Source organism: Saccopteryx leptura, chromosome 2, assembly GCF_036850995.1.
Source record: "Saccopteryx leptura isolate mSacLep1 chromosome 2, mSacLep1_pri_phased_curated, whole genome shotgun sequence".
In the NCBI taxonomy this organism is placed as follows: Eukaryota; Metazoa; Chordata; class Mammalia; order Chiroptera; family Emballonuridae; genus Saccopteryx; species Saccopteryx leptura.
Window position 1 is genome coordinate 248,821,641 of NC_089504.1, and position 26,226 is coordinate 248,847,866.

The 26,226-nt window shown below is 49.2% G+C and overlaps 2 long non-coding RNA genes and 3 other non-coding genes across 7 annotated transcripts; 2 read left to right on the plus strand and 3 right to left on the minus strand.

Annotated features, from left to right (window-relative positions):
- Positions 1-1,503: 1,503 nt before the first annotated feature.
- On the minus strand, positions 1,504-1,575 carry TRNAA-UGC (transfer RNA alanine (anticodon UGC)). The gene has a single exon. It is a non-coding gene; the product is annotated as a tRNA-Ala (tRNA).
- Positions 1,576-7,746: 6,171 nt separating this feature from the next.
- LOC136395806 (uncharacterized) lies at positions 7,747-10,455 on the minus strand. Its single transcript, XR_010749387.1, has 3 exons — positions 10,333-10,455; positions 9,059-9,169; positions 7,747-8,833 (listed from the first exon to the last, which is right to left on the minus strand). It is a non-coding gene; the product is annotated as an uncharacterized lncRNA (long non-coding RNA).
- TRNAA-UGC (transfer RNA alanine (anticodon UGC)) lies at positions 9,269-9,340 on the plus strand. The gene has a single exon. It is a non-coding gene; the product is annotated as a tRNA-Ala (tRNA).
- Positions 9,825-9,897, minus strand: TRNAF-GAA (transfer RNA phenylalanine (anticodon GAA)). The gene has a single exon. It is a non-coding gene; the product is annotated as a tRNA-Phe (tRNA).
- A 3,428-nt stretch (positions 10,456-13,883) lies between the features above and the next one.
- On the plus strand, positions 13,884-19,285 carry LOC136395805 (uncharacterized). 3 transcript variants are annotated; one of them, XR_010749386.1, is made up of 3 exons: positions 13,884-16,100; positions 17,522-17,588; positions 17,809-19,285. It is a non-coding gene; the product is annotated as an uncharacterized lncRNA (long non-coding RNA). The 3 variants fall into 3 exon arrangements; XR_010749384.1 differs by having other exon boundaries at positions 13,884-15,818; positions 15,963-16,100; positions 17,522-19,285; XR_010749385.1 differs by having other exon boundaries at positions 13,884-15,818; positions 15,966-16,100; positions 17,522-19,285.
- The last annotated feature ends 6,941 nt before the right edge of the window (positions 19,286-26,226 follow it).

Below are 26,226 nucleotides of genomic sequence, written 5' to 3' on the forward strand. Positions count from 1 at the left end.
GGTCAGGCCTTTGGTTGATTCTTGTATGTGCCCTGACCGGGCTTGAACGCTTAATCTTGGTGTATAAGGACTACGCAGTCTAACCAACTGAGCTACCCAGACAGGGTTACGCTTTTTTTTTCTTTATGTGAAATAAAATGTTATTGTTAAAAGTATATATATTTTTCAAAGGTTCACAACTTTTCTAGGAAGCTGCATTTCCCAACACAAGCCTCATGTTATTTTTTTTTCTTAAGGTATTTTTTTCCTTATCATTGTGCTATTAAAAATATTTAATTATGGTGATGCAGTGAATAAGCGTCGACCTGGAATGCTGAGGTCGCTGGTTTGAAACCCTGGGCTTGCCCAGTCAAGGCACATATGGGAGTTGGTGCTTCCTGCTCCCCCCATATCTCTCTCTCTCTCTCTCTCCAATAAATAAATTTTTAAAAATTAAAAAATAAATTTGGCCTGACCTGTGGTGGCGCAGTGGATAAAGCGTCGACCTGGAAATGCTGAGGTCGCCAGTTCAAAACCCTGGGCTTGCCTGGTCAAGGCACATATGGGAGTTGATGCTTCCAGCTCCTCCCCCCTTCTCTCTCTCTGTCTCTCTCTCCTCTCTCTAAAAAAAAATAAATAAATTTAATTTTAAGATAGAAAGTCAAATAGAAGCATCACATTAGTTTCATGTTAGGCCTCATAATTTTAGAAATAACTTCAACGTGTTCTTTTTTCTTTTTCCTCCTTAAAAGCCTTATTAACATTTAGGAAGAAGTAACCTTCACGGAAACATAAACAGGAGCTGCCACCAACACGTCACCACCCACACAGTGTGGTGAGTCACTTCAGGCATTTCAGTTTCATCTCAAAAACATGAAGCCATTGCAAAGAGTCTCTGCAGCTCAGAGAGGAGATGTTTTTATGATTTAAACCATCAGGTGGAGTCAAATAAGACAGATTGATGGGGGAGGATCCATCGATTTCTGCAAAGAACCGAACCCTCAGGATGCAACAAGACCCCTTCTTTTTAATAAAATATAGCTTTTCTTTTTCAGTGATAAAATACAGGGTACAAGGATGAACAGAATCGCCATCCATTCGTTCATTTATTCATACATGCTTTCATTCCTGACCTGTTGCCAAAGCAGCAGGGAGCAGAACCCCTCCTGCTCAGGCCGCCGGTTTCTTCCTTCTGGGTGGTGCCCTCTGAAAGCAGACCTTCCTGCCAGCGTGAGGGGCAAGGCCAGCACGGTCCTCACACACTGCCCCTCTGATGGCCTGGACGGAGTCACCAGCCCTCCAGCTCGGTCACTGCCGTCACAGGGCCAGGACACTAGGCTAACTCCCTAAGCGCTCACATTCAGATGTGGTTTCAATCACCACGTCCGGTTTTACCTCCTTTTTCTGCGAACTGCTCCCAACTGCCTCTTCTGGCAAAAGTACGTCTGGAATGTTCAAGACGTCAGGAAAGACAGATCACAACTGTCTTGAAAATCCCACCTCCACTGGGAATAAAACCAGTTGTGGAGATGCTGGGGATTGAACCGGGGGCCTCATGCATGCAAAGCATGCGCTCTACCACTGAGCTACATCCCCCGCCCCTAGTAATTTATTTTCTGGAATTTCTGCAAGACTCTAATCTTAAGATTTTTTTCCCCCTACCTAAATACATTTTATATAATTGAATGAGTGTTAAGTTAGACAAAGCAAACCAAAATAAATCATTTGTTTCTCCCAAATAGGCCTGGTGGGGGTTTTTTTGTTTTGTTTTTTTTAATTACCTTACAGCTGAAATTCTAGTTAATACTAGAACCAGGGATCAAAAGGGAAGCAAACCAATTCTTTTTTGTTTGTTTTTGGTGGGGGTGCCGGAAATTCTTTTTTCTTTTTTTTTTTTTTAATTTTGTTTAGAAAATTAAATGTAACAGGGTGACTGTTGGTCAAATAAGTTTGTAAATATGATATATATGTTTGCTCGCTTATAGTTTGCATTGGGTGTGGGGGACAGGCTTTAAGCAGGCAGGATCCTTATAGCCTAAGGCTTAGTTTTAAAACTAAGATTTTCCCCACACCCTTGACGGTAGCATGATAGGGGGTGGTGCACTCTCATGAGGAATCCCATTATGCCTCAGATAAGTGACTTTGTATCAGAGACTTCCTTGTTTGTATATTGGATTAAAAGTTTTGATTGCTACACTATAAATGGGGCGGAGGAGAGCAGAGAAAGGCCACATGGAGGAGAGGAGAAGCAGCCTAGATGGTGGAGTGCTGAAGGAGAAGCCAGTTTGTGCAGAGAGAAGGAGATGGGGAACAGAGGTGAATATGGCTGGTGAGGTACAAACCTTTGATTCTAGGAAACTCAGATAAGTCAGTGGCTTTGGGAGCCCTGAATGGAAAGGGAAGTGTTTCCCCACTGTGTGTATTCCTTGCCCGCCAGATGCAAGCTAGGATTAAAGCTAATGGCCCACCAGTTTTTGGTTCTGTTGTTTCATTACCGTCTGTTTGAATTAAATGCAAACCTGCACAGGCCAGGCCACTGTGATGGTGGCCATGGTTACTGGCTTTACATTCCCGTAGTCGTGTACCCACCAGGAAACAGACCTCACAAACAGAAAAGAACGGAAGGTAAATGAGAGACTTTCTTTCCAATTAAGGACATGGTTGCCTGACCTGTGGTGGCACAGTGGATGAAGCATTGATCTGGAATCCTGAGGTCACCAGTTCAGGACCCTGGGCTTGCCTGGTCAAGGCACATATGGGAGTTGATTCTTACTGCTTCATCCCTCTTCTCTCTCTCTCTCTCTCCCTCCCTCCCTCCCTCCCTTCTCTCTCTAAAAATGAATAAATAAAATCTCTTAAAAAAGAAGGATGTGGCCCTGATGGCCCCGCCACCCAGGACTCTCTGGTTTCTTGTCTTTTAAAACCATTGCAACCTTCAGTGACCTAGGGTCTGCACATCTGCTGGAAGACTTTTCTTTTTCTCCCCACTTTTCTCAATATCAAAATATGAAGAAAAGGGGGTGGAGGAAGGAGGGGGAGGAGGGTAGAGGAAGGAGGGGGAGGGGAGGGGCACAAAGAAAACCAGATAGAAGGTGATGGAGGACAATTTGACTTTGGGTGATGGGTATACAACATAATCAAATGTCAAAATAATCTGGAGATGTTTTGTCTGAATCTATGTACCCTAATTAATCAATGTCACCCCATTAAAATCAATAGTAAAGGAAAATGGAACACTGAGGTCGCCGGTTCAAAACCCTGGGCTTGCCCGGTCAAGGCACATGTGGGAGTTGACGCTTCCTGCTCCTCCCCCCTTCTCTCTCTCTCTCTCTCTCTTCTCTAAAATGAATAAATAAAAATAAAAAATAATAATAAAGGAAAGAAAAAAAAGACATTGTACCCACCCTCAAAAAAATATGAAGAAAAAAAAAAAGCACATTAAAAAGAAACAGACCCTACTGCCAGAATCAGGGCTTAAACCCAGAGGAAGGAATCTCTTTGCAGTAGCCCATTGAAAAGGGGCACACTTTAATTGTCAACGAGCCTGCCTGCCTCTCTCGTTTCCAGAGTCCTGCGGCAGCACACCAGGGGACCAAAGTCGCTGTGTGTAGTGTCTTTCAGGTCATGGGGTGCTCTCCACGGTGAAGGAGCCAGGCTGATGGGCAGGGAGAGGGCAGAACACTGAAGCTGCCCCTCCTCTCACGAGCGCCTGAGGTGTGCAGGCAGGAAATAGAGTCACTCACTGTGATAGAGAGGACACCTCCACAAGCTTCCTGCCACCTTGGTCTCCAACCAGCGCCCTGACAGCCTGCTGACACCTGACATTTCCAGCTAAAGGCCTCAAGGAGCTGGTGCACAGGACCCTTGTTGGGCAGATAAAATATATTATGCTCATTTTGTTAAAGATGGTGCTGCCCACGTGGAAGCCCATCGCCCAGGTGATAATATTAATTGCCCTTCTTGCTTGGGATGGGCATGATTGTATTAATGTGTGTTGGGGGAGGGCTTTGGCACCAAAAGGTTTTAAAAGGAAGAGAGATCATTGTGTTCCAGAAAAGAGTGATTACATTCTAAGAGTTCTAGGACAATGATGGAGAATCTTTTTATAAAAACCGCCCATTTTTGTAGTGCTGGTCAACCTGGTCCCTCCCACCCACTAGTGGGCATTCAGATCTAGGGTCCAAGCTTTCATGGTGGGCCAATCGCAGTGCCATTTGGTTGTTCTACTACCCTCCTGGACCCTAACACCCACTAGTGGGTGGGAGGGACCAGGTTGACCAGCACTGCAAAAATGGGCAGGGTTTTTTTTTCTTTTTTCTTTTTTTTTTTTTTGTGGGCGGTTTTTATTTGTTTTATTTATTTATTTATTTTTTGTATTTTTCTGAAGTTGGAAACAGGGAGGCAGTCAGACAGACTCCCGCACGTGCCCGACCGGGATCCACCCAGCATGCCCACCAGGGGGCAATGCTCTGCCCATCTGGGGCATTGCTCTGTTGCAACCAGAGCCATTCTAGCGCCTGAGGCAGAGGCCACAGAGCCATCCTCAGTGCCCGGGCCATCTTTGCTCCAATGGAGCCTTGGCTGCGGGAGGGGAAGAGAGAGATAGAGGGGAAGGAGAGGGGGAGGGGTGGAGAAGCAGATGGGCGCTTCTCCTGTGTGCCCTGGCTGGGAATCGAACCCGGGACTCCTGCACGCCAGGCCAATGCTCTACCACTGAGCCAACCAGCCAGGGCTGTGGGCGGTTTTTATAAAAAGGTTTGCCATCACGGTTCTAGGAGGAGCCCATACTGTAGCTGAGCAGAGAAAGGCCACGTGGAAGAGGCCGGAAGAAGCAGCCAAGATGGTGGAGTGCTGAAGGAAAAGCCAGTTTGTGTAGAGTTTGTGCAGAGAGAAGGAGATGGGGAACCGAAGTAAATAAGGCTGGTGAGGTTAGACACCTTAGATTGTAGGAATCTCGGAAAAGTCAGTAGCTTTGTGAGCAGTGAATGAGTGGGTTTTGGAGCCCACTGTGTGTTTTTACTTGCCCGCTGGGTGTAAGCTAAGATTAAAGGTAATGGCCCACCAGTTCTTGGCTCCATTGTTTCATTACCGTCTGTCTGAATCCAACAAGAACCTGCATGGGCTGGGCAGCTGTGATGGTGGCCGTGGCTACTGGCCATACAACCCTGAACCCAGTAGCTGTGATATTAACACCGCACCTCTCTGGGCCTCTGTTGTAAAACGGAGATTTGACTAGTACTGTATGTACTTTCACAGGGTAGTAGTTGAGAGGTAAAATGGCTACTCAGCCACCATCTTTCTTCAGCATAATGCAAGCCTGAAAGAGGAAGAAGGACCTGCTTAATCCAGCTCAGACCTCCCTTGCAGCTGGATGCTGATAAGGGACGATTTGAACAGAGTGCAGACAATTTTGAGAAACTGTGGCGCCACTTCCTACTCTCTACCACAAACTTTTTTTTTTTTGTGACAGTCAAACAGAGAGGGACAAAGTCAGACAGAGGGACAGACAGACCAGAAGGGAGAGAGATGAGAAGCATCAATTCTTTGTTGCGGCACCTTAGTTGTTCATTGATTGTTTTCTCATATATGCCTTGACTGGGGGACTACAGCAGACCAAGTAATCCCTTGCTCAAGCCAGCGACCTTGGCTCAAGCTGGTAAACTTTGCTCAAACCAGATGAGCCTGCGCTCAAGCTGGTGACTGGTGACATCGGGGTCTCGAACCTTGGTCTTCCAGTCCCAGTTTGACGCTCTATCCACTGTGCAACCGCCTGGTCAGGCCCTACCACAAACTGAAGGAATTATCTTGCAGCTGCCTTTGCCCAAGGCCCTTTGACCAAACCATATAACCCCTGCCCGCTGATTTCAGCCTATCTGCACACAGGTGTTTTTTTATTTATTTTTTATTTATTTTTAATTTATTTATTCATTTTTAGAGAGGAGAGAGAGAGAGACAGAGAGAGAGAAGGGGGGAGGAGCTGGAAGCATCAACTCCCATATGTGCCTTGACCAGGCAAGCCCAGGGTTTCGAACCGGCGACCTCAGCATTTCCAGGTCGACGCTTTATCCACTGTGCCACCACAGGTCAGGCCCCAGGTGTTTTTTTAAATAAATTTTCCTTTTGGAACACACTGGCCTCCTGTTTTTGGTTCTGCCCACAGTTTCTGCCTTTCAGTAGTGACTACTGAGCAAATGACACAGAGGTTTAGAACAATGCCTGGTACGAGGTCTGAGCTCTGAAACAAATGTGAGCTCTTACTATGTATTCAATATTATAAATGCTGTTGTTATATATGAGCTCCAGCGAAGGGTTACTGCGTCTCACATTCAGCCCAGCTGCAAACTGATGCTGTTTAGGTGAAATGGACAAACAAGAGGGCATGGGGGGAGGTGTGGAATGGGTCTCCTGTGTAAGCCATCTGCTGGCCTTATTCCTAAGGTGACCAACTTTTTTTACAATGAAAAGGAGGACAAAAATAAATTGAAGAAAACAATATTGTAAACAAAAGAAACATTTTATTCATTGTAACAACAATGCACTATAATATGCTAAATGCATAATAAAAAATTTGAAATATTTTATATTACAATTATGCTTACATGCTTATTAACATTTAATAATAATTGTAAGAAAAAAGTAATCATTTAGATACAAATATGTCACATCACACGCAATGGATCGACTCTGCATCAATCGAATACAGACATTTACAGATTAGTCTTCCAATATCAAAAAGGAGGACACTTTTCCAGGGAGGAGGGAACTTACAAAAGAAGGACTGTATTCAGTTTAGCAGGTGCTCAAAACAAAATTATATTTCCTCTCTGCATAAAATTCTTTTTTTTTTTTTTTACAGAGGCAGAGATAGACAGGGACAGACAGACAGGAATGGAGAGAGATGAGAAGCATCAATCATCAGTTTCTTGTTGCGCGTTGCGACTTTTTAGTTGTTCATTGATTGCTTTCTCACATGTGCCTTGACCGCGGGCCTTCAGCAGACCGAGTAACCCCCTGCTGGAGCCAGCGACCTTGGGTCTAAGCTGGTGAGCTCTTTGCTCAAGCCAGATGAGCCCGCGCTCAAGCTGGCGACCTCGGGGTCTCGAACCTGGGTCCTTCCGCATCCCAGTCCGACGCTCTATCCACTGCGCCACCACCTGGTCAGGCTGCATAAAATTCTTTTTTTTTTTAAATAAATTTTTATTAATGTTAATGGGATGACATTAATAAATCAGGGTATATATATTCAAAGAAAACATGTCTAGGTTATCTTGTCATTAAATTATGTTGCATATCCCTCACCCAGAGTCAGATTGTCCTCCGTCACCCTCTATCTAGTTCTCTGTGCCCCTCCCCCTCCCCCTAACTCTCTCCCTCCCTCCCTCCTGCGTCCTCCCTCCCCCCACCCCTGGTAACCACCACACTCTTGTCCATGTCTCTTAGTCTCGTTTTTATGTTCCACCAATGTATGGAATCATGTAGTTCTTGTTTTTTTCTGATTTACTTATTTCACTCCGTATAATGTTATCAAGATCCCACCATTTTGCTGTAAATGATCTGATGTCATCATTTCTTATGGCTGAGTAGTATTCCATAGTGTATATGTGCCACATCTTCTTTATCCAGTCTTCTATTGAAGGGCTTTTTGGTTGTTTCCATGACTTGGCCACTGTGAACAGTGCTGCAATGAACATGGGGCTACATGTGTCTTTACGTATCAATGTTTCTGAGGTTTTGGGGTATATACCCAGTAGAGGGATTGCTGGGTCATAAGGTAGTTCTATTTGCAGTTTTTTGAAGAACCACCATACTTTCCTCCATAATGGTTGTACTAATAAAATTCTTACAATCAAATCCATACTCCTTCGTTTGGCTGTTAAGGCCCCTCCGTAATCTCCATGGCCTCTGTTGACCTGGCCAACGTCTCCCTTACTCCTCACCTTCTTCCTCAGCACCCAGCCACACCTGCTTCCTCAATATTCCTTCAATATGCCAGGTTCCTCCTCACCTCAGGACCTTTGCACTGGCCATTCTGTCTGCCCAGAGCCATTCCCCAGATCTTCTCATAATTTGCTCCTTATTGTCCAGGTCACCAGAAAGGCCTTCCTGGCCACTGCCCCAAAGGGGATGGATATCACACATCGCATTTCTCTGATATGTTTTCTTTTTCTTCATCGCATTTATCACATTCGAAACCTGTTCTGTACTATTTTTCTGTGTCTCTCACTAGCTCATAAGCTCAGGAGGGCAAGGTCTTGATTCGTTATACCCCTAGTGCCTATAACAGTGCCTGGCACTTAGTAAGGACTCAGTCAATATGTGTGGGATTAATGTGGAAAAATAAATGAATAAACAAGTCCTGACTGGGTAGCTCAGTTGATTAAAGTATTGTCCCCACATGCCAAGGTTGCAGGCTCAGTCTCCCCCCATCAGGGCACGTTCAAGCATTAACCAATGAATGCATAAATAAGTGGAAGAACAAATTTATATTTCTTTCTCTCTGACTCTTTCAGTTCCAAGCCATCCTCCCTCCTATCTCGAATCCATAAACAATTCCTGAGGGCCAGACAGAGCAAGACGTACAAAGATGGACCGTGTGAGGCAGCAAAAGCAATTCCTGGGCCTAGAAGCTGACAGTCTTGTTCCGGGAAACCACTGTAGAAACCAGACGCTTTATGGCACTGCGGTGGGCACGTAGGACATGGAAAATAAGGCGTGAATGTGAGAATGCTTTGTTCTTGTCACCCTGTGACATGAGGATGCTAGGGCACTGAGTGGGACCCAGTAGAGGACAGATAACCACTGGACCAACATCGCTGGACCGTCAGGCTTACTCTTCCAGAGGAGTAAGGGATGCCTGTGAAAGTTGAAGAATTTGTCTTGTACAAAATGAAGTTGAGTAAAAAAAAAAATTTTTTTTTTAAGAATTTGATCTGTTTAAAAGAGAAATGGAAAAAAAACAACAGAGAAGGTATATAAAAAAGAAAAAACCCATTACATCTTCCCATTAGGGAATCAAGCCCAGGTCTTCCATACCACAGGCAGGAATACTTGCCATTGCACTAACCAAGGACAGACCAACCTGGTCCCTCTTTTGGTTCATCCATATAGAAACAGCGTTGTCCTGGCCACCGCGTGTACTTGCCTCACCGGCCTCCGCGGGTAGGCGGGTTTCGGTGGAAGGCGGAGGGACCTGCTGGGATGGAAGCACACACTGAATCCCCAGAAAAAGAGAAACATGCCTAAATGGAAAAAAGGTCAGACCTCTTATACGATGATTTCACTCCAGGTGGGGGATGTAGCTCAGTGGTAGAGCGCATGCTTTGCATGTATGAGGCCCCGGGTTCGATCCCCGGCATCTCCACTTTTCCGCTCCGTGATAGCCTTTTTTTCCAAGTCCTTCCTTTAAGCTCTTAACACGCCCCGCGGGTTTCCTCAATTTACCGTTCCCTCCAGTATGAACACCGGAGAGCCCCACGTGACTTCATTCCCGGTTTCACACAGGCCGTTTCCCGCGAGGTTTCTGACACCACCCCCCCCCCCCACCCCCCGCCGCCGGCACTCAGAGAGCAGAAATTAATGAACAGAAAACAAAAGTGAGCCCACAAAGAACATGGACCAGAGTCGTCAGCGTTCTCACGAAATAAACGAAATGAGAGTCAGGGACAATCTCATGTTGGATTTCCTCAGATTGGGGGGTGGGGGCTGGAGGAAGTCTCCATCCCCTCCGACTCCTGGAGGGTACTGCTCGGAGCTGTTTTAAATAAAGTCAAAACACTTGTCAGTTGAGGGGTAATCAGGTATTCATTTATTTGCACCCGGTTGGGGAATATAAGGAAAAGGAGAGCTGCCGAAACCCGGGATCGAACCAGGGACCTTTAGATCTTCAGTCTAACGCTCTCCCAACTGAGCTATTTCGGCTGCTGCATACGGAGCTCTCTCGATCTCTTGTCCTGGTTTTCTTAACCGCCCTGCGTCATCCACCCCGCGTTCTGGTACCGGCAGCCGAAAAGCGGCCGGAATCGGCTTCTGCCGAGGTTTGCCCCGTGTTTCTGTGCAATCGATGCCCCTTCTCGTCCTTCAAGGCCACCGCCTCCAAGAAGGTTTCCCTGATCACGCCGCCCAACACGACCCTAGCCCCCTTATTGTTTATGGTTATTAGCTTAGGCATTGCTTTCCTTGTCTGTATGTACTCTGTCTCCCCAGCAACAAGGACAAACCCAGGAGGAGCAAGGAAGCTGTGTTCGCGTTACTGCTGTCGTCCCTCAGGGCCTGGGACAGCGCCTGGAACATCACCTGCGCTTTAATAAATATTTGTTGAATTAATAAACGGATCAATGAATGGATGAATCCTACCTGGCTGAGAGCTCCGCTTTCTCAAGCTCCCTTCTCTATCTCAAAGAAACAAGGTCGCCCTTGTTCATGGCTCCCCCAGCAGCCCAAACATGGCAGGGATGATGACCGCGCCAAGGCCTATGGGATGACGCACGGCCCGCGCGTGGCTTTCCGTGGGGGCAGTGAGCACCTCAGATCCGGCCTCCAAGCACCGCCACCACCCCCGCGGCACCTGCGCAGCTTGAAGGCATGAAGAAATCAGCAGGTTGGCATCCAGGTGCAGCTCTCCCTGCCTCCCTTCCCTTTGGTAAGGAAACGGGTGGGTGGGGAGAGCTGTGTGGGAGAGGATGGATTAGTGGGGTGAGCCTCCATGATGTGCAGTCATTGGATAGGTGTTTGCCAAGCACCCGGTGACCCCCCTGACCCATCCACAAATGCACTGAGTGGTAACAGTGGTGGTAAGAAGCAAAATAAACTGTAGTGATGGGGTGGAATCCCAGGGGAGCTGAGAAAACATGAAGAAGGGAGGGAGAGCCAGCCAGCCACCGTGTTAAGACCAGAGGAAGAGGCTCTCAGATGGAAGGGGATGCTGATGCAAAGGCCCTGAGGCTGGAAAGAGGTCGGCTAGTTGGAGGAACTTAAGTCCCTGTGGAGGAAGTGAAGAGGGGGAGAGGGGAAGGGGGAAGAGGTGTGAGGCAAGGACAGAGAGGTGGGCAGCGGCCAGATCTTGCCAGCCTTAGAGAGGAAGGCTGTGGATTGTCTTCTGATTGCGTGTGGGAAGTGTGATCATTTGCGACAGTCCTTCTGGGTGTGTTGTCCACTCCTAGTCTCCTGTCCTGTGACAAGAGTCAGTCATCCCCAGGGAGGGGATTCTTTCCAGGATATGTTGTTAGGCAGGTAAGGAGACTTTGGCAAAAGCTTCTCTCTGCATCTGCTGTTTTTCAAGTATCTTTAGCTCAAAATAATCTGCATACCAAAGTGGCATAAACTGAACCTCAGAGCTACGAGGGACTGCAGCTGAATCCTACAGCGGCCCTTCATCAATGCAGGGTCGTTCTTTAAAAACTATTAAGTGCATCGTTCTGATAAACATGGAATAAGAAAGAAAGGAAAGAAAGAAAGGGGAGGGAGGGAGGGAAATGGAGAAGGGGAAATGAGGGGGAAAAAGAGAAAGGGAGGGCGAAAGAAGAATCAAGTTCAACAGTCCAGCAAGATCCAGCATGGAAAGTCAAGCAGCCACTCCCACCTTACCCCAGTCCTTCTCCCCAGAGGTGGCCGATCTCTAGACAACATTGTAACTTATGCGACCTTGCATAAGTCACACAGCCATTCCCTATGCCGGCCTTTCACCTAACGTGATCATGTAGCACCTACCAGTAAGGTTGTTGAAGACTGAAGGAGTGCACCCCTACAAAGCGCGAACAAACACCGCCTGGTGCGTAAGAGCTTTATAATTGTCAGCTATTGATCAGGAATAGGAATCAGAAAGCACTATGGCCCTGGCCGGTTGGCTCAGCGGTAGAGCGTCGGCCTGGCATGCGGGGGACCCGGGTTCGATTCCCGGCCAGGGCACATAGGAGAAGAGCCCATTTGCTTCTCCACCCCCGCCCCCCCTCCTTCCTCTCTGTCTCTCTCTTCCCCTCCTGCAGCCAAGGCTCCATTGGAGCAAAGATGGCCCGGGCGCTGGGGATGGCTCCTTGGCCTCTGCCTCAGGCGCTAGAGTGGCTCTAGTCTCGGCAGAGCGACGCCCCAGAGGGGCAGAGCATCGCCCCCTGGTGGGCAGAGCGTCGCCCCTAGTGGGCGTGCCAGGTGGATCCTAGTCGGGCGCATGCGGGAGTCTCACTGTCTCTCCCCATTTCCAGCTTCAGAAAAATACCAAAAAAAAAAAAAAAAGCACTAGAGATGTATGTATTATACAGTATGTACACAATGGGGAGTTTTCTTCACTCAGTATATCTCTGGGGGGGGGGATTATCTTCTGGATGCGCCCTAATGTACACATTTGCAGGCACAACCATGAGATACACATCTTTGCGTGTGTGAGTCTACATGTATCTCAAAGCACTTAAAAGTTTCATGTAATGGAACACCGGTCTCCTGGGTGACAGGCAGGAATACTTACCACTATACTAACAAGGACAGGCCCTGGTTTGGTGTCCCCATGGTGGGCCACACAGACAAGGCCTTCTCTTCCTATCACTCCCTCCTGCTCCAGGCCACGCCTCTACAGGTGCAGTGCCTGGTCGGTCCATGGCCTTGAGAGGCACAGAAGACATACTTAATCCATGGAAACAGCATACTCAGAAAGAAATTTGTGCAAACTGGAAGGAAAGTATAGCTTTTGACATTCTCACCACAACAAAGCCAGGGGGTGTAACTCAGTGGTGGAGTGTGTGCTTTGCATGTATGAGGCCCTGGGTTCAATTCCTGGCATCTCCACCTCTTACCCTTTTACCTTCTAATACAGTCACTTGGTGGGAAGGGGACCCAGATGCTCCCCATCAGCAGACCTGAGAAGGAAGCTCCCATGCAGAGGGCAGCACCGGTAAATGTCCCTGGGTCACCCCCCCTGTCGAGTCATATTTGGTATTTAGGGGGTGGGGGGACTGGGGGAGGAGATGGGCACTTTTACATAAACACTCCCAGTCATTCCTGTCACCAAGCAGCTGGGAAAGGGAAAGCAAAGGGAAACGGACCTCCCATCCCCTTCAATTCTAGATCCAGAACACAGAAGAAAGGAGCCACCCAACCGCCTACAACATGGGGGGGGGGCTCATCCAGGAACAAGGCCCCCTAGAAGGGCTTTGCTGGCCCAGAGACTGCCCGCTCAGACTTCACATCCACCAGTGAGGGGTTGCTTGGGCTCCCTGGGATCAAGGCAAACACCATGCGCATTGTTGGGCAAGCTCTGGCAGAAGTCCCACGCCCCCCAAGTTCCCTGCATCCCGTGTGGAGGGGGGATGGGGGGGCTGAAATGATTTACTCTGGGAACTTCCACTAGCCCACCATTACTGGGAGGGAGGGGGGAGGTGACAGCATTTGCATGTCACTGCCTGCCACCTCCCAATGCCACCTCTCTGAACAGCAGCACCACACACAGGCAGCCCCTCATCACTATTGTGATGAGAATGGAATATACCCCATGCCAAGGTGCCAGGCAGGACTGACAGTGTCTCTGCCTCGATGTGCCCCCCCCCACCAGCAGGCTCAGCCACTCACAAGGCCCCTCTGTCAAAGGCTCTCCACCCACCCTGATTTTATAGACCCCCCCCCCCCAACAGAATGGGTCAATGGTGCTAGGCGCGTTCATTTCCTCCAGCCCGGACTATAACAGCTCCCCTCATCTGCAAAGCCATAGCACGCACAGAAGTGCTTGCTTGGATAATGGGGGCCCCCTAGTCGCTAAGCTGGGGGATTTGCGCTGACTCTTACCCAGCACAGTTCCATATGTTTAAGCGCTTGCAAAGCTGAAAGAAGTACACCCACCACACTTTGCCATGGCAGCTACCCCCACGCAGGAGGGGGGAGGGGCACAGGCAGCCAGGCTCCAAGAGTGACAGCAGAGCGTGAGTCCTTCCCTGCCTCTGATCTCGTCCAGCCCTCTGTCAGAGCCGTGGCCAACGTGGTCAGCAGAATCTGGCCGAAATTATCCCCCAAATCCCACCAGCTCTGAAGGAGGTTCTGGTTCATTTCCTGCAAACCCTTCAACCATCGGTAGGCAGCTAAGTATCTTTCAGGAATTTCAGCCTTATTTTTTTTGTTTTTGTTTGGTTTGTTGTTTTTTTTCCCCCCCCAGCTCTCCTAACTGGTGCTAAGTATAGAGTTATCAAACTGTCTCTCTTTACGGCCCTGGTGGGGACCAGGGGAAGACAGACATGTGCTTCCCAAGTCCTGGCAGTGACACCGGGGCCCTGACCACAAGCGGCCCAGCAGGGTGGCACGGCCAGGAGCAGGGCAGGCAGCAGACTTCAGGGATGGCACACCTTCCCTCCCAGGACCCAGGCCTCCCAGGGCCAGGCACAAGCTCCCTCCCAGGGCTAGGGGAGGAGGCAGAGGGGGAGGTGTGGGTTGCACCCTGTTCTCTCACAAAGCATTAAGCAGGCGGCTTCTCTAAGACGTTTCCAACATTGGCTTATGAGCAGCACATCCAGGCAAACAGCTGACCCCGTGGAGAAACAAAATAGACACAAAACTGCAATTTTCAAGTCCGAAGGACTGTGCCTTTTTTTTGAAAACAGCTCCCAGGGCTTCAGCTAACAGGAAACCGCCCGGATCCCAGCAACAGCCTCTCTTCTGTACCAGAGAGAGAAGCTGAAAGGAAAACGGTTATGCGAGCTGCTTCTTAGCTGAGCAGATTGAAGATTCAGCCGCACGCTCAGCCGGACACCGCTCTCCAGACTGAGCCAAAGCTGAATGCCGCCGGATATCTCTGGCAGAAGTTTTCCTCCAAACCCAGAGGTTTTATTAAATATTTTGGGTCACCTGAGAGCATCTCAAAGGAAGACAAATTCTTACTTTTTTTCATGCAAATACATCGCACATTAAGTTGGCATTCGAGGTTTGCTCCTAACTGCAACCTCCCCAGACCATGAAAGCTGAAAAGTTCAAGTTGTATTTTTTATTCTTTTGACTGTATTCTGATTGTCTGTTTGGTATGTGTGTTAAGAAAGGGAGAAGACCATTTTCTAAAGCCAAAGCTACCTGCTCATAATTCACAGGTCCGGATTTTAAAAGGTACGGAAAACTGAGCTCTCCAAAGGCACATGGACCTCGCTGGCCACCGCTCCGGGTTCACAGGGGCCTTTAGGGTTTTCTCCACTGCCTGCGGTGGGGGGAGGGGAGGAACTGGCATTTTAGGATAAGCTGCTTCTAGAACCAACACATAACCGCACAAGAGCACAGAAAGCTTTCCAAATTCCAGCGGAGACAGGAAATACCTGACTGTTTTTGCTTTGCCCACTCACTAGGTTTTGGCGACAGCTGCGCGGGTGCCCGCAGGAAGCCCGGCTCCCTGGTTGGTGCCCAAGGCAATGGCTCTGGGCATCATCACGTTGTAGCCACGTGCGGGCTACAAGCGTAGAGCGACACTGCTCTCTCGTGGCTTTCCCTGGCACTGCAAGGCCCGACCTGAGCAGCGGAAGGAAGACCCTGGACCGGTCAATGGGGAGGAGGCTTGCGAGGGGATGGGGGGACTAGGCAAAAAGATTTCCCCACCTCCCCTCAATTCTAAGAGCCTTTAAAAGACTCCTTTAGCCTTTGCACCGCCAACATTTCCGACACGCAGGTGGCGACCCCCGATGTGACCCACCATTTGAAATGCTCTTTGTAAAAAAACGACCTGTCTTCGTTTTCCATCGCAAAATATTCATGTTTTGCTGAACCCGCCGCTGGCATTCTCACCAGGGACCAGAATAGACTAGTGTCATCTTCCCACCACCCCAAGAACCGTGGAGGGTGGAGCCTCTCAATACAGCAGTGGAGCTCACCTGCCTAGGAAACCAAGAATGGTACCTTCCCTGGCGTACCTGGATGCCTGGACCAGTGATGGGGGGAAATGGGCTCCGTTAGAGCAAGCATTCTTGGGACCCCCGACCTCAAGCATCCCACACCCCCACCTCTGTCCTTGCTCACTACTTTATTTTTCTGCACAGCAGCTGTGAAGACCTGCCATCAAAGTGCATGGAGAGAAACTTCATTACTGCCCATCCCCTCCACAGGAATGCCAGCCTGAGTCTCATTCACCAAGCAGCTGCTGAATACACCAGCGGGGTCCAACAAATGGTGGTGGAGTGAGCAGAACTCAGGGCTGGGCAGGAGACTCAGAAGGGTGGGATTTGGTGGTCAGTCTAAAATATGCCAGAGGAAGGTCCGACTTACTGCGGTGAGCACACGATGCAATAGACAGATGATGTATCGTTGTCCACATGAAACCTATATGAGCTTATTAACCAATATCACCCTGATACGCTTAAGTTTTTTTTATTTAATGAGAGGAGGGGAGGCAGAGACAGATTTCGACATGTGGCCTAACCCGGATCCACACAGCAGGCCCCCTAGGGGGCGATGCTCTACCCACCTGGGGCCTTTGCTATGTTGCAACAGGAGCAATTTTTTAGTGCCTGAGTTGGAGACCCTGGAGCTGTCCTCAACACCCAGAGCCAACTCACTCTAATCGAGCCATGGCTGCAGGAGGGGAGCAGAGAGAGAGATAGAGTAGCGAGAGGGGGAAGGGTGGAGAAGCAGATGGATGCATCTATTGTATCCTGACCCAGAATCAAACCCAGCACACCAGCACACCGGCAGACACTCTACCACTGAGTCAACTGGCCAGGGCCTCATTTATTTTTAAAGCGGAATAACATCCCCTTGAGTGGGTGTGACACATTTGCTTATTCATTCACCTGTTATTGGACACCTGGGTCATTCCCGCCTCTCGGCTATTATGATTAGTACTGCTGTAGACATTTGTGTGTAAATTTTTGTTGGAACACCTGGTTTCATTCTTTGAAGAGCTTACATGTTTTTTTTTTGTTTTTTTTTTTTTTGTTTGTTTGTTTTTTTGGCATCTTTCCGAAGCTGGAAATGGGGAGAGACAGTGAGAGTCCCACATGCACCCGACTGGGATCCACCCGGCACGCCCACCAGGGGCGGACGCTCTGCCCACCAGGGGGCGATGCTCCGCCCCTCTGGGGCGTCGCTCTGCCGAGACCAGAGCCACTCTAGCGCCTGAGGCAGAGGCCAAGGAGCCATCCCCAGCGCCCGGGCCATCCTTGCTCCAATGGAGCCTCGGCTGCGGGAGGGGAAGAGAGAGACAGAGAGGAAGGAGGGGGGGTGGGGGTGGAGAAGCAAATGGGCGCTTCTCCTATGCGCCCTGGCCGGGAATCGAACCTGGGTCCCCCGCATGCCAGGCCGACGCTCTACCGCTGAGCCAACCGGCCAGGGCCGAGCTTACATGTTTTAATCCATTTATTCTTCACAACCATCCACTTGTTTTTATAATAGGGGAAACTGAGGCACAGATAGATGAGACAATTTCCCTCTGGGTCCCACTGCCATCCAGCATGCAACAGAATCGGGTTTTACCCCCAGACAGACTGACTCCAGGGGCTGTTAGCCACCAAGATGGATGGGTTACCCCTTCCCCACCACATTGACTCCGCACACCCGACCCCCCAAGAACTTGATGTGGTCCTGTCTTCCTTCCCAACAGGCCTCGCAGTTGGTTTGAGAGGCAACGTGCTCAGCTGTGGGAGCAGGAAGATGAATCCTGACAGCAGGTCTCAGCCATTCACACTTCCTTGTGCCAGGGACTGTTCTGGAGGAGGTGTGGGACCCAGTTCTGACCAATGGGACTTGTGCCAGGGACTGTTCTGGAGGAGGTGTGGGACCCAGTTCTGACCAATGAGAATGTAAAGGGGAATTGTGGGAAGACTTCTCCCTTTAATCAGATGATCCTTTGTCCCTGGAACCCCCTTCCTTCTTCTTGGCATCTTGCAGAGTGAAGCTATGACAGGAGGGCTCTGGCAGCCTCTTTTGAACCATGAGGCACCACATCCTTGAGCCATGGTGTCAGCCCCACAAGCGCTGCCTCCAGACTTCCTGTGCACTGAGATGGGAACTGGATTGTTTAAGCACCGCTATTTGGACATCCATTACTTGCAGCCCAAAGCAGCCTCATTGATAAAGGCAGGTGCGAGGAAAGAGCCCAAATGGATCGTGATACCTATTTACAAAATAGGTATCGACAAAATAACTTAGGTCAAACAGTGGGAGAAAAATACAGAAAAGCATATTTTCTTTATACAAACTTTATGAGGGTTAAATTATTTTTCAAATTATGTGTTTTTGAAAGAAACTTGAAGATACAGATTAAAAAAACAAAACAAAACAACCCCACTGCTCAGAATAACCACTTCTAATACAAATTGTGTTTTCCAGTCTCTTCTTTATGCATATTCGGTATATAATTTATTTAAAGTGAGCTCACAGAGTATGTATTGTTTTAACTTGTTTTTTGCCTTTAATTATACATGATGATCATCATTCTGTGCCATTTAAATATGTTTCTACAGGACAATTTTTTTTTTTTTTTACAGAGGCAGAGAGAGAGTCAGAGTGAGGGATAGACAGGGACAGACAGACAGGAATGGAGAGATGAGAAGCATCAATCATTAATTTTTCGTTGCGCATTGCGACGCCTTAGTTGTTTATTGATTGCTTTCTCATATGTGCCTTGACTGCGGGCCTTCAGCAGACCGAGTAACCCCTTACTGGAGCCAGCTACCTTGGGCTCAAGCTGGTGAGCTTTTGCTCAAACCAGATGAGCCCGCGCTCAAGCTGGCAACCTCGGGGTCTCGAACCTGGGTCCTTAGCATCCCAGTCCGACGCTCTATCCATTGCGCCACCACCTGGTCAGCCTACAGGACAATTTTGATGTGAACAATCCAATCGTTTGAAATGTCATGACGCGTCTAACCAATTTTCATGTTGCTGAATGTACTTTTGAGGTTGCTTACAGTTTCTCGCTGTTAGAAAGCAAGAGGCCTGTCCCTGCCCATTTCAATGCGAGCACGAATAGTTCTTCGGCATCTGTCCCTAAAAACCTGCCGGGCAAGCCCTGGCCAGTTGGCTCAGTGGTAGAGCGTCGGCCTGGCATGCAGGAGTCCCGGGTTCGATTCCTGGCCAGGGCACACAGAAAAGCGTCCATCTGCTTCTCCACCCCTCCCCCTCTCCTTCCTCTCTGTCTCTCTCTCCCCTCCCGCAGCGAGGCTCCATTGGAACAAAGTTGGCACGGGCGCTGAGGATGGCTCTGTGGCCTCTGCCTCAGGCGCTAGAATGGCTCTGGTTGCAGCAGAGCAAGGCCCCAAGATGGGTGGAGCATCGCCCCCTGGTGGGCGTGCCGGGTGGATCCAGATCAGTACATGTGGGAGTCTGTCTGACTGCCTCCCCGTTTCCAGCTTCAGGAAAAAAAAAAAAAAAAAACCTGTCGGGCAAAAGCTTGTGCGGTCTCAGTGTTTTCACATCAAGTGCCTCTTGGGAACGTGGTACCGGTTCAAACTCCTCTGAGTGCCCAGCAAGTGTCTACTTGCTCACGTCTTGATTTGAGGCCTACAAACTCAACCTCGCTTGTTTCATTTATTCATTTTTTTTTTTTTTTTTTTTTTACAAAGACACAGAGAGAGTCAGATAGGGACAGAGAGACAGGAAGGGAGAGAGATGAGAAGCATTGTTGGGCAGATAAAATGTATTATGCTCACTTTGTTAAAGATGGCTCCGCTGCCCACGTGAGGCCGTTGCCCAGGTGATATTAATGTGTGTTGAGAATCCTTGTAGCCTGGGGCTTGGTTTTGGGATTAAGCCTTTCCCACCTTTTTTGATGTGGGGTGGTACAATCCAATCATGCCTCAGAGAAGTGACTTTGTATTAGAGACTTCCCTATTTTGTATATTGGATTAGAGGTTGTGAAGCTACAATATAAAATGGGGACAAAACGGGAGCTTGTGCTCTTGTTTCCTGAGATTATCATTAGAAGAGAGAGCAGAGGAGAGCAGAGAAAGGCCACGTGGAGGAGGCCAGGAGAAGCAGCCAAGATGGCGGAGTGCTGAGTGAGATGCCAGTTTGTGTAGAGTTTGTATCTGGGATAAGGAAGGAGATGGGGAACAGAGGTGAATAAGTCTGGTGAGCTAGAAACCTTTGATTCTAGGAAACTCGGATAAGTCAGTAGCTTTGTGAGCACTGAATGTGACTGGGTTTTGGAGCCTAGTGTGTGTTTTTACTTGCCCGCTGGGTGCAAGCTAGAATTAAAGACTATGGCCCACCAGCTTTTGGCTCCGCTGTTTCTTTACCGACTGTCCGAATCCAATGTGAACCTGCATAGGCCAGAAGGCTGCTGTGATAGTGGCCCTGGCCTTGGCTTCTGGCTTTACAAGCATCTATCATCAGTTTTTCATTGCTTAGTTCATTGATTGCTTTCTCATAGGTGCCTTGCCCCGCGGGCCTTCAGCAGACCAAGTAACCCCTTTCTCAAGCCAGCGACTTTGGGTCCAAGCTGGTGAGCTTTGCTCAAACCAGATGAGCCCGCACTCAAGCTGGTGACCTCGGGATCTCGAACTGAGTCCTCCACATCCCAGTCCAGGCACTATTCACTGCGCAACCGCCTGGTCAGGCTTATTTATTGTTAATGTACACTTCCTGGTTTATGCAATTAATAAAAAATGTTCCCTTCGGGCTAGTTCTTTCTACAGGATGACTTTGTAAATAACAAGGAGACGATTGCAGTAAATTTAGAAACTCAGGGAAACAATGCTGGCGGTGACTTCATCCTTGCTTCTTATCATCATGGTTTCCATCCACCTTCCTTTGGAAAGATCTGGGTGGAGCAGGGTACTCTGCGCTCATCAGGAAAAATGGACGGGCTTAATCCCTTCTATTTAGCTCCTTCTCATGACCAGCATGCCTGCTACACTTGGAAGTATTTTGCATCTCTCTTGCAAGTTGTACCGATTCCCTACTTTTTGTTTAGGGAAGCTTCCTGTGGGAGAATGGAGTGCGTTCGGTGCCACGCCAGGACTGATGTTAATTAACTTCTCAGGGTTTGCAAAACGCCACAGCTCCGCAGAGGGACAGGGAGTGACTCCACACGGGACAGGCTGGGGTGGAATTATGGAAACGGCTCTGAAGAACCAATACCGGTGCTGCCTGGCTGTGGTCTTCACAGTCCTCTATGGGAGGACCCACGTTGGCGTGATAGGCTTGTCCAATCATTGCATTTCGTCCACAAAGGGCCAAGAGACTTCTTCTGGTCTGGAAACACGGGGGGGGGGGGGGGGGGGGGGGAGGCTTGGAACGGGGTTGTATTTTATCAGGATCCCGGAGAGCAGAGAAAGGCCACGTGAAGAAGGGAGCAGCCAAGATGGCGGAAAACCCTAGGTCCAAAGGGATTTATTGGCTCCCAAAATTCACCGCCTCAGGCTCAGTTGGTTCCAGGATCCCCACGACTTCCGGATTCTAGGTCAGCAGAGGAATGGCAGCAAAAAAACATCATTGGCCACAGTGAGGTCACATGCTCATCCCTGGACCAATGGTAGTCCCTAAGGGGATGAATATGCTAATCAACCAGGCCTGAGTCACAGGGAGCTGGGGAAGGATCAGCTCTGCTCAAATCACTCAGCCTGAGTGCGGAGGATGGAACTCCTAGGGACATGGGGGGGGGGGGGGGCGTCTTAATTAAGCAAATAAGCCGTGGTCCCAGAGAGAAGCAGAAAGCAGAGCAGCGTTAACGAGTGCTCCACCGGTCCAGGTCCTGGCACGAGGTTTCCCTGCCTCAGGGGAAGAACTGGCCATGACCAGCGGAGCTGTGGTCTGATCAGATGAATGCAGTCATCATGGTCTTAACTGTTTAGTAAGACTTCCTGTGTGACAAACTGTTGGTCAAATATGTTTTTAAACTTTTATTTATTCATTTTTAGAGAGAGAGGAAAGAGAGAAGGGGTAAGGAGCAGGAAGCATCAACTCCCATATGTGCCTTGACCAGGCAAGCCCAGGGTTTTGAACCGGCGACCTCAGCGTTCCAGGTCGATACTTGATCCACTGCACCACCGCAGGTCAGGCTCAAATAAGTTTTTAAATATGATATATGTTTGCTCGCTTATAGTTTGCATTGGGTGTGGGCAACAGGCTGTAAGCATGCAGGGTCGTTATAACCTAAGGCTTAGATTTAAGACTAAGCTTTCCCCCACACCTTTGACTAATTGCATGATGTGGGGTGGTGCATTCTCATGAGGAATCCCATTATGCCTCAGATAAATGACTTTGTATCAGAGATTTCCTTGTTTGTATATTGGATTAAAGGTTTTGCTTTCTACACTATAAAACCTGGCAGACCAGGAGCTTGCTCTCTCTTGGTTCCTGAGATTAGCATTAGAAGAGAGCAGAGAAAGGCTACATGGAGGAGAGGGGAAGCAGCCAAGATGGCGGAATGCTGAGGGAGAAGCCAGTTTGTGTAGAGAGAAGGAGTACGAGAACAGAGGTGAAGGGGGCTGGTGAGCTAGAAACCTTTGATTCTAGGAAACTCGGATAAGTCAGTGGCTTTGGGAGCCCTTAATGGAAAGGGAAGTGTTTTTTACTGTGTGTATTTCTTGCCCGCCTGTTGCAAGCTGGGATTAAAGCTAATGGCCCACTGTTGGGCAGATAAAATATATCATGCTCGGCCTGACCTGTGGCGGCGCAGTAGATAAAGCGTTGACCTGGAAATGCTGAGGTTGCCAGTTTGAAACCCTGGGCTTGCCTGGTCAAGGCACATATGGGAGTTGATGCTTCCAGCTCCTCTCCCTTCTCTCTTTCTGTCTCTCTTTCCTCTCTCTCCCTCTCTGTCTCTTTCTCCTCTCTAAAAATGAATAAATAAATAAAAAAAAAATATATATATATCATGCTCACTTTGTTGAAGATGGCGCTGCCCACATGGAAACCCGTCACCCAGGTGATATTAATGTGTGTTGGGGGCGGGTTGTGGGCAGGCAGGATCCTTGTAGCCTGGGGCTTGGTTTTAGGACTAAGCCTTTCCCACCCTTTTTGATATGGGGTGGTGCAATCCCATTATGCCTCAGATAAGTGACTTTGTATCAGAGACTTCCCTATTTTGTATATTGGATTAAAGGTTTTGATTTCTGCACTATAAAGTGGGGCAGACCAGGAGCTTGCTGTCAGTTCCTGAGATTAGTATTAGAGGAGAGAGCAGAGTAAGGCCACGTGGAGGAGAGAAGAGGCAGCCAAGATGGCAGAGTGCTGAAAGAGAAGCCAGTTAGTGCAGAGTTTGTGTAGAGCAGCAGTTCTCAACCTGTGGGTCGCGACGCCGGTGGGGGTCGAACGACCAAAACATAGGGGTCGCCTAAAGCCATCGGAAAATACATATTTATTATACAATACATTTTTAAATGAAATATGTATTTCCAATGGCGAACCTGCATGGGCCAGGGAGCTGTGATGGTTGCCGTGGCTACTGGGTTTACACAAACCAAGCCTCCCTGTAAAATTAGATGGGGGCATGTTGTGCCCATTGTACAGATAAGGAAACCAAGGCTCGAGGGGGGTAGGTTCATCAGTTTGCTCCAAGTCAAACAGCAGAGCTGGAATTTGAACCAAGACCTCGCCGTCGCCCAGAGCCCTCCCTGAACCACCACAGGACTTCCCTCCGTCCCTTCAGAAAGCCATTCCTGAAGTGCAGATGCAGAGCTGCCTGCCAGCTGCGCAGAACAGCGTGTCTCCATCCGCCTCTGGGGAGGGGCTCTGGCAGCTTGCTGGCCGCCAGGGTCCCACAGTCGTTCACCGCAGTTGAATGGCTCTCCCAGTGGTGAACTTGAACTGGAATAACCCTCTGTGCTCTCAGGGCAGTGATGGATGTTCACACACAGAGACTGTCTGGGAAAGCAGGGATTGGCTTAAGAAAAACCACTCGATTCCCGCCATGAACATTCATGTGCTGTGAGGATGCCAACGTGCTGAGCTCTGTGGCACCTGCTTTGGGTGGGAGGGGGCACCTCTGAGTTTATGAAATGCCACGGTGAAAGCCACCCCCACCGCTGTAGCATACCTGGAACCACGCCACCCCTAAGGCACTGCAATCATTTCCTTGACATTTACAAATTCATCCGTCTGATGTACTAACCTGAAGTGGAAATCTTTTATTTGATTGGGTAAAACATTGTGTGTGCAAAATGAATAAATAACACAAACAAGGATGAGTTTTTTGCAGACCTCAAAGAAAACTGGGCTTGGAAGGCACCTTCATACACATGACTACTCGGGGTGGTGAGGACAGGGCGGGTGGCTGAGATGACCCTCGTCCCTGGGAGGTCCCCCCAGGGCAGGGAGTGAGAGCCCGCCAAGCCAAGCTCATGGACGCTGTCCAGCTCTTGCAGGTTTTAGAAACTCCACAGCAGTCTCTGCTGTAGGAGTCTCAGAGTCAAAGGCACCGTGTCTTTCCATCCTTCCCCCGAAGCTGTCCCTCTTTCTGCACCGCACATGCCCATCTGTAAAGCCAGTAGCCACGGCCACCATCACAGCTGCCTGGCCCATGCAGGTTTACATTAGATTCAGACAGACAGTAATGAAACAACGGAGCCACGAACTGGTGGACCATTACCTTGAATCAGCCTGCACCTGGTGGGCAAGTAGAAACACACTGGGCTCCAAAACCCAGTCATTCAGTGCTCACAAAGCTACTGACTTATCTGAGTTTCCTAGAATCAAAGGTTTCTAGCTCACCAGCCTTATTCACCTCTGTTCCCCATCTTCTCTCTGCACAAACTCTGCACTAATTGGCTTCTCCTTCAGCACTCCACCATCTTGGCTGCCTCTCCTCTCCTCCACGTGGCCTTTCTCTGCTCTTTCCTCTAATGCTAACCTTAGGAACCGAACAAGAGCGAGCCCCCGGTCTGTCCTCATTTTAAATTTTATTTATTTATTTATTTTTAACAGAGACAGAGAGTGAGTCAGAGAGAGGGATAGACAGGGACAGACAGACAGGAACGGAGAGAGATGAGAAGCATCAATCATTAGTTTTTCATTGCACGTCGCAACACCTTAGTTGTTCATTGATTGCTTTCTCATATGTGCCTTGACCGCGGGCCTTCAGCAGACCAAGCAACCCCTTGCTGGAGCCAGCGACCTTGGGTCCAAGCTGGTGAGCCTTGCTCAAACCAGATGAGCCCGCACTCAAGCTGGCGACCTTGGGATCTTGAACCTGGGTCCTTCATCCCAGTCCAATGCTTTATCCACTGCGCCACCGCCTGGTCAGGCCTGTCCCCATTTTATAGTGTAGAAATCAAAACCTTTAATCCAATATACAAATACGGAAGTCTCTGATACAAAGTCACTTATCTGAGGCATAATGGGATTCGTCATGAGAGTGCACCACCCTACATCAAAAAGGGTGGGAAAGGCTTAGTCATAAAACTAAGCCTTAGGCTATAAGGATGCTGCCTGCTTACAGCCTGTCCCTCACATCCAATGCAAACTATAAGCGAGCCAACATATATATCATATTTACAAACTTATTTGACCAACACTGTCCCTCTGGGGCAGCTTCAAGGATGGCGCAGGCCCGTGGGCCCCAGGGAACAGCCACTCTGCAGGCTGAAGGGATGGTCTGGCCTGTCTGCGTGTGCACACTGCTGTGTACGCTAGCGTGCACATGCTTACACACACTCGCACCGCACGTCCTTGTCTCCGCTGACAGCGCTCCTCCTGCGAGCTAAGCAAGGGAGCCCGGGGCGGGACTTAGACCCTGTGACCCAACTCAGGACTGCAGCACAGAGCACAGAGGGGGCGTGCTGTCGCACCTCTAACCAACCCGAATCCCTGCGCAAGCGAGAGAGACCGCACCCCAGTGGCCCTTTAAGAAGCTAGAACTAATTTCCTCATTAACGACTGCGAGAGCACGCTGAAACCGCGAGGGGAAAAGCCCCGGAGGGGTGCGTGCGCGGGGCTGCCTGCTCACCCACTGCACAGCGGTACTGAGCAGGAGCTGCTTTATACTGCAGTTTAGGAAAGGTTAATGAAAAGGGATGGCAGAAAGGGAATCATCAGGCCACGGGGACAACTATATATAATATAAAGAACGAAAAAAAAAAAAAAAGAACAAGCCAGCCTTCAGACGAGTGTTCCGAGCGTGCGAACTGGGCAGAGGACGGCGCCAGTCGCGCTGCCAGATGGCAGGTGATGGAGCCCACCAGTGGCCATACCGGGATGCCCTTGGTCTCCAGGATGAGGCTGGGCACGTGCCGGGCCGACAGGCCGATGCAGATGGAGTCTCAGATGCGCCTCACCAAGTCGGGCTGAAAGCTGTTCTCTTCAAGAAGAGGACCACCCTCTCCTCCCCGTCTGGGTTGTACTGGGGGACACACAGGCTGTCCATCA